Source organism: Dipodomys spectabilis, unplaced genomic scaffold (assembly GCF_019054845.1).
Source record: "Dipodomys spectabilis isolate Male_0828 unplaced genomic scaffold, ASM1905484v1 ptg000163l, whole genome shotgun sequence".
In the NCBI taxonomy this organism is placed as follows: domain Eukaryota; kingdom Metazoa; phylum Chordata; class Mammalia; order Rodentia; family Heteromyidae; genus Dipodomys; species Dipodomys spectabilis.
Window position 1 is genome coordinate 9,139,453 of NW_024870840.1, and position 7,322 is coordinate 9,146,774.

A 7,322-nucleotide genomic window follows, 5' to 3' on the forward strand; every position below is an offset into this window, starting at 1 on the left:
GCAGGGTTCACCCAAGGCAGACAAACAACCCTGGTGGCAGAGTTGCTTCCTTTGCTTCCCTTCCCCTCTCCCCTGGGCCCAGAGTTAGGCGTTCCTTGAATCTCATCCTTCATTCATCTCACTCTCATTAAGCTATCAATACGAAGAAAGCTGGGCCGGGCTCTGGGGACCCGGGGGCAGGAAGCAACGCCTGGTTAATAGAGTTCATGTCCACACGGACACTCAGTTACAAAGCACAGGCGTGAAGGAATGAAGACAGCCACGGATGCGTGGTCAGATTGGAACCACTGTGCCTCCCGCATTAGTAGAGGCGCCCTAGGCTCAGGAAGGCGACTCGGCCCCTCTGGCTGCAGCCCAGACCCCCTGCCCATCAGGCCACGCACCCATCCCAGGCCTTGGGGTTCCTTAAAGAACTCAAGGTCCAGGCCTGCAGGGTTACAGGTGGCGAGTCTGGCCGTGGGCGCCCTCTGTCGGCGCTGGGGCGGAGGTGCAGCGGTCCAGGAGCGGACGCGCAGGTGGGGCGCAGGTTAGCCCAGGGGCGCCGGGCCCTGGAGCAGAAACAGAGGGCGGCTGTTCTGTCGGCAGACCTCCGCCCTGCCCCATCGGTCTTCGTGTTCGCTTTGACACCTGGGGGGAACCGAGCAAGTACCATGGATGGGACCTGTGAGTTTCAGGGTGCCTGAGATTTCTGGTCTCTGGGAGATCTCTGGGCCTCTCCGGGGAACCCCAGGGAGGAGAGGACCCCCCGCCCTAGGAGCTCCCCAGGGCGACCCAGGTCCACGCGGGTGGGGGGGGCGGAGTTGCCTTGGGGGTAGACCTTGGGAAGCTAAGATCTGCTTCTTGCTGAGCCTCCTCTGTTCAAGTCTCTCCTGGCCACAGATTGCAGGTTAGCCACGTCAGGGAGACCGGATTTCACACCCTTGGACACCCAGACTTCTCCCTCACTCCCGCCTACCCGGTGCAGCAGATGGCTGGGTGCCTTTACTATCAGACTTAGCTGCAGAAAGACACAGGACGACCCGCACCTGCACCCGCACACACAGCAGGCATTCATCCTTCATTTCCCTTTGCCTGCACGCGCGCACACGTGCAGGCACTAGGGCTTGAACTCAGGACCTGGGAGCTGTCCCTGAGATTTTGTCCCCCCCCCCCCCCCCCTTATGGCTTTGAGGCCCAGCTTCACTTGGGGCTTTTTGGTGGTTAATAGGAATGTTCTAGGATGACAGGCATAGAAGCCCTGGCGCCCAGTTTGCTTGGATGGGTTTGAACAGACCACTCTGGGGATTGATCAGCCACCCGCAATCACCTTCATGTTTCCTCTTCTATTATGCATTTTACACACACACACACACACACACACACACACGTATCAATTTTTCTTTCTAAAATCTCAACAAAGGCGTAATTTGTTATTTTAATGATGTATTCCCTTGCCCTGGGTGGGGGGTGGAAATTTAGCTCTGTGTATTTGGAATCAAATATCCAAAGACAGACTGCAAAGGAAAGAGGCCACACTGGGCAGGTGCTCTGGAAAGCTGGGGCCGAGCCTTTGCTGGCCTGGAGTCCTCTGGGCGTCTGGACGGGTGGGGCTGTGTGATTTGTTTGTTTGGAGCCACAGTTAGAGCCCCACGAGTGTATGCCAGGTACTGAATGCAAGCTTTGAATCCCACCTACCCAAATGTTTGCATCTATTTGAAAACCAGATGGAAATTCGAAACTAGTATTCATTGAAAACTGGTTTGGCACAAAGAAGGGAAGGTGAATGAAACCGCAGGAGCCTTGTTTGCATTTCCTAGCGCGCGCTCCTTTCTTTGGGAAAGTCATTGTTCCCGGTTGGGGAAACACTTGGTGTCATTTCCGAAATCGACCTCCAGAGGGCATCGGTGTCTCAATTTTTTCGTTGCTTTTTTTTTTTTTTTTCCTTTTTTCTTTTTCAAGTTCCTTCAGTTTTGCCCTAGCTCCTGACTATTTCCTGGCACCCACACTCCCAAACTTGAAATATTTTTTTACCCAATATATTTTGATGTTTTTCTTTTTTGTTTACTATTTATAACATGATGACTTTTTAAATTACAAAAAAAGCTAACCTCAACATGGTTCATTTAGAAATCTTTCTAGTTTTTAAGTCACAACTCCAAACATAGCCAAGCAGCATCCTTGAAATTTATTTAAATGTTTACTTTTGTTTTTTAAAAAGGAAACTCTAATTCTGAAAGTATAATCAAAACTTCATTTGCCTGACTTTGTATTCTCAAGAGAGACAATATCCGAGGTCCCAGGTCTCCTGCAACAGTGCAGTATATTCTCTTCTCCACAGAAAACCATTTGGCGATGTAATGCATAACGTTTTCTTACAGAGTGCAGAATTAGGTTCAGAATAAATGCCTTAGAAGCTGAAACTGCACAAAGCATCTGGGGGAATTTATTTTTGCAACATCAAAATTTATGGTGACTATTTTATTTTTAAAATGCTTTTATTTATCCTGCAGAGGAGGGAAAGTTGACAGGATTGTGTTCAGAAAAGAATGACGTTATTTTCTTTCTAGAATGTACATTCAACAATTCATTCTCTCCCCTCCCCCTTTGTCTTGGCTCTCTCCACTGTGTTTAGTGTGAAATCGAATCGTGTTAGGCTAAAAATCTACAAGGAGAGAGAAATCAGATTTCCTGCAGACAATTTACATACATTTCTTCCCTATATTTTCTTTCAAGCTTTCACTCACTGCTCACTCAGGGCTGTTTTTCTTTTCTTGCTACTTATTTCTTTTCTTTTCTTTTCCTAGGTAACTTATTGTACACGAAGAAACTGGACACAAGGTGTGACAGAGACTGTAAGTATTTAAGATGGCTTAAAATGTCTATCTTACCATCTGTCATCTGTTTTATCTGTCATCTATCTGTCTATAAGTTTTTAGGTATGGGAATCTTGTTTCTGTATCCGCATGGAAACATTTGGAAACTAATACCTGAGAGGTGTTGAAAGTGATTAACTTTCATGTTTGTGTCATATGAAATGGTAAAGACCGAAGCCAGTGAGATAGAATATTCTGGAGGATATGATGCTAGGAATTGGTGGTAGCCAAATGTGAAGAATAATCACTCAGGTCAAAGTATTGTGTGAAACAGAAATAGAATTAAACCCACTGATTTATCCCACTTCTATTTTGATTCAAAACACTAAATGCTAGCAGAGTGATTTATTGTCTGACCCAGGTCTGAGTCTTGTCTCTTCAGTGAGACAGTGGAAAAATCTTTGGTGGCAAAGAACCGTGTCTGAGATACTCCATTTTCTTTTGTTCTGTCACAGTAACTAGCCTAGTGACACAAAAACAACCTTCACAAATAGCTGCTAGTGAGTGGCTTGCCTTTGTGATTATTGACCAGTTAGAGAGTACCAGACTCTGGGAGCCAGGCCGAAGGCATTTGTGAAATCCAAGTGCTTTGCTCCTCTGTGTCACCACAAGGCCTGTGGAACACTTCTCCTCATGGAGTGAAAATGTGTCTGAGAGACAAATTTACAAGGAGTTTATCATGCACATTTTGGATTTTTGGTGGCGGTAGTCTTATGTATGAGAGATTAAATCTGAGGAGAGTATAGTGAAAAGGATTCAGATGAGGGTGAATCTATATAGAGTATTTGAAATGGAAGGGTCAAGACACCAAAGGCTTCAGTAGAACAAAGATGGTGAAAACAAAACCTATTCTCTGGCCTGGGTCAGGTGGTACATGCCTGTAATCCTAGCTCCTGGGAGGCAGACATTGGGGGGATTGCAGTTCAAGCTGGCTCAGGCAAAAAGTTAATAATACTCCTTGTCAGCAAACAAACTGAGCATGGTGGTCTGTATCTGTAATCTCGGCTACCTAAAAGGCATAGGGAGGAGAATCTAAGTCAGAGGACCATCTGAGGAGGCCGTATCTAGAAAACAGTCAGAAGCAAAAAAGGCTGAGGGAATGGCTTGGCTGGCAGAGCGCCTGCCTGGCCAACCAAGGACCAGTGCTCAAACTCAATGCACATGAATACGAGGATGCATAGATGCGTTTGAATATAAATATGCTTGCATTGCTCTTGCCCCATTAATATAGAGTAGTAGAGCTTCACTCATTCATCTGGAAATGTTGGCTGTAGGAGATGTTGTAACGCTGACCTTGAGCAATACACAAAAGCCTAGAGAAGCCATCTTCCATGGCTGAGCTGTGTGTGGCTTCTCTTGACTCTGGAGGAAGGTTGGTTTTTGTTTGTCTCTGTGTTTTGGTAGTACTGGGGTTTCAGTTCAGTACCTCATACTTGCTAGGCTGGTGCTTTAGCATTTGAACCATGCCTTTGAGCCTTACTTTTTTGTGGTTCTCTAAAACTTTTGTTAACTTGTTGTTTTTTTTTTATAGAGGTGGTGTACAGAGAGGCTACAGTTATAAAGTCAGGCAAACAGTCCATTTCTTCCTGGACATTGTCACTCCTTCTCCTCCATCTCTCCCCTTTTCCCTTCCATTGTGCTGGTTACTTTCAAGGTAGGATGTGGAGAACATTTCTGCCCATCCCAGCCTCCAATCGCGATCCTTCTATTCTCAGCCTCCTGAGTAGCCAGGATTACAGGTGTGAGCCTCCACCATCTGTCTTGCAGGAAGGTTTTGTTAGGTGACTTCTGATGTCACCTGCTCAGGTAAATGTTGTGGAGCTGATTTTGCTCCCATTGCACCGATCTTATTGGTATCAAAGATGACTTTGTGGAGGGAAGTGGGAGAAGGAGAGGGTGAACTGGAATGGTGGCATCATTCCCTTAAGAGTCCGCCCTCCCAATGCGGCGTTCCCAGTGGATGACACAGAAGTTCAGAGTTCCTGTCTTGGCTGTTGAATCTAGTTTATGATGTTCATAATTCTAATCCCATTAGGAGTAAGTGCCGACAGTTAATGCGATTTGCAAGAAATCAGAACTAAATTCCTTAGTAAAATAAATGGGGCTTGGTACAACAACAACAACAAAATGAATCATAGCCTCATTCTGAAAAGTCTGGATTTTTTTTCCCCCTACGGCCTTTGCTTGAAGTCTGGCAAAACTTCCGAGAGAGAACTGTGGTTTCAGATACTGGTGAAGTGTTCTCACAGGCTGGCTTAGCTCAGGATTGGTTTTAAAGTTCTTTTCTCCTGCCTACCAGCAATCTCTAAAAAAAAAATGTTCCTTTTATTGAAATCCAACTCCAGCCCTTCCTGCATTTCCCTTCTTTGTCACAACAGCTCCTGGTTGTCTAGTTCCACAGACCAGTGCAGCGTGTGAGCAGCAGTGTTCGCTGCGCTGCAGATGGAGTGCGATGCGTTATCGACGGTCAGCGAGTGTCCCAACCCTCACCAATATGTCTTTTGCCTGCGGTCACAGAGGGTGATTTTAGTTTCATAGAGCCCCGTGCTGACTTGAGGAAATCAGGCTCTGACAGCCAGGGCCCTGCTATACCCTCCAAGATGTACGCTTGTGTTTAACCTCGGGGCCTCCTGGTGGCACTGGAAGGACATTTGCTCGCACAGAAATGCCTCCTGGTTGGCAGGCAGAAAAGGTGCCAGGGACCCTGTGCCAAGTCACTCGGCGGGTGCCTTTTCGAAGTCGGCCTGCTTCCATGTGTGCGGGGATGCGGGCAGGTGCCTACAAGTTGGCTTCATTCTCAGAAGTTGCCTTGAGCCTGGGCTCACTCACATCCTGGGCTCTGCTCCTCAGGTGATCCTTTGAAGTCTAAAGATTCCATGTCCCAGAAAGCAACTCTAACAACATCCCAATTGCTTTTCTAGCTCACAGTTTGTGAACGTGGCTTTTGCTTCCTTATTGATTTAACAGATAGCAGGTATTTTCTTTGTAAATAAGCCAGACCTGGAATGGGGTGGAGGAAGGAAGAGGCCCATTAAGACATTGTAATAATAATAATAATAATAATCTGGTAGGAACACAAATGTGGTGAGCTTCTCAAGCCTGAGGACTGTGTTGGAATCCTCTTTTAATGTCACCTATGTAGCATTTCTGACTTTTAAATAAAGTGGTTCAGACATAGTTCATTTAGTTTGGTCTCTCCATTGCTTGGGTTCTTCTGGTGGTCTTTGCCTGCCCCAGTGAGTGACCTGGACAATGAATCTACAATGCCAAACAATAGCCAGGAAGAAAGGCTGTGACAGGAACAAGAAACTGAAGTCTCTAGACTGTTCAGGAGTGTCAGCAGAGACAAATAACTTTCTTTCTTTCTTTGTAAGACTGCCTTTCCCTTGCAGACCTTTTCTTTATTGCTTCTGGGTGGTGTGTGTGTGTGTGTGTGTGTGTGTGTGTGCTGCTTCTAGTGTCTGATCGTGAATAGCTATTTTCACGTTGCCTTTTTATTAATAAATAAAATGAGGTTACAGTTTCTACTTTTCTATCTCAAATTAGAAGCTTTAAAGTGACACTCTGGAAGATTTGGAGTCACTGCGATTTTAAATCTTTAGGCTTTTTGTTTTTGTATCCAGTGAATCTGATTTTTTCCCCCCTTAGCCAAGGTATTTTGCCTATTCTTTGTTGCTTTATTTTTCCCGAAAGATAATTGAAAGTTGTTCTACCAGTATACCTTAAAAAAAAAATCATGTTTCTGAGTGGAAAACAACCACCTAAAATGAAAGGCAGCTAAAATCAGACTGGAATGGACTCATAAAATGAAGCTGACATCCTGGAGAGAGAAAAGGGAGAAACGCAAATGTCCCAAGTAATCAGATTCGGCCATTTCAGTGCTAAATGACAGGATCAAGAAGAAAAATTTTGAAATTGATTTTTAAGACCGTCTCAAAAAGGAGGTCGAAATGAATATTAAGTGATTTCTTTGGGGGCTGTCAGAAATAATCATGGCAGAAGAGACAGGCCCAGGCTTGCTACTGATGGTAGGATCAGGGAATTTCCAGTCAGCACAGATTGAAGATAAATTTCTCCACTCCACTCTTTTAAGAAATGTTAATGCATAGGAGGAAAGGGAGGGCCTAACAGGAGGGGGGAGGAGCTGGAGAGAGGGATGGAAAAGGTACAGCATGGCATGTCAGGGTTCTGAGTCAGGTACCTTGGCGAGCATGCTCTCTGGGAGTAAAGGGCCAGCCGTTTGCTGTGGTGGGGATGTGGACTGGACACATGGCCCCTCACCTCTCACCAGTAGCCATCTTCGTTTGTCAGTTGGTTGGTTGGAGTGGGCTTCAAGCTGGCTGTTGAACAAGCCCATATGGCAGGAGGCTTGGATTTGTGTCTTTGGTCTCATTAGCACCATGTTGGAACCAACCGAGTTAGCTGACTAATTAATACAGGGATGCATTGGTGTTCTCTGCAATTTGGAAT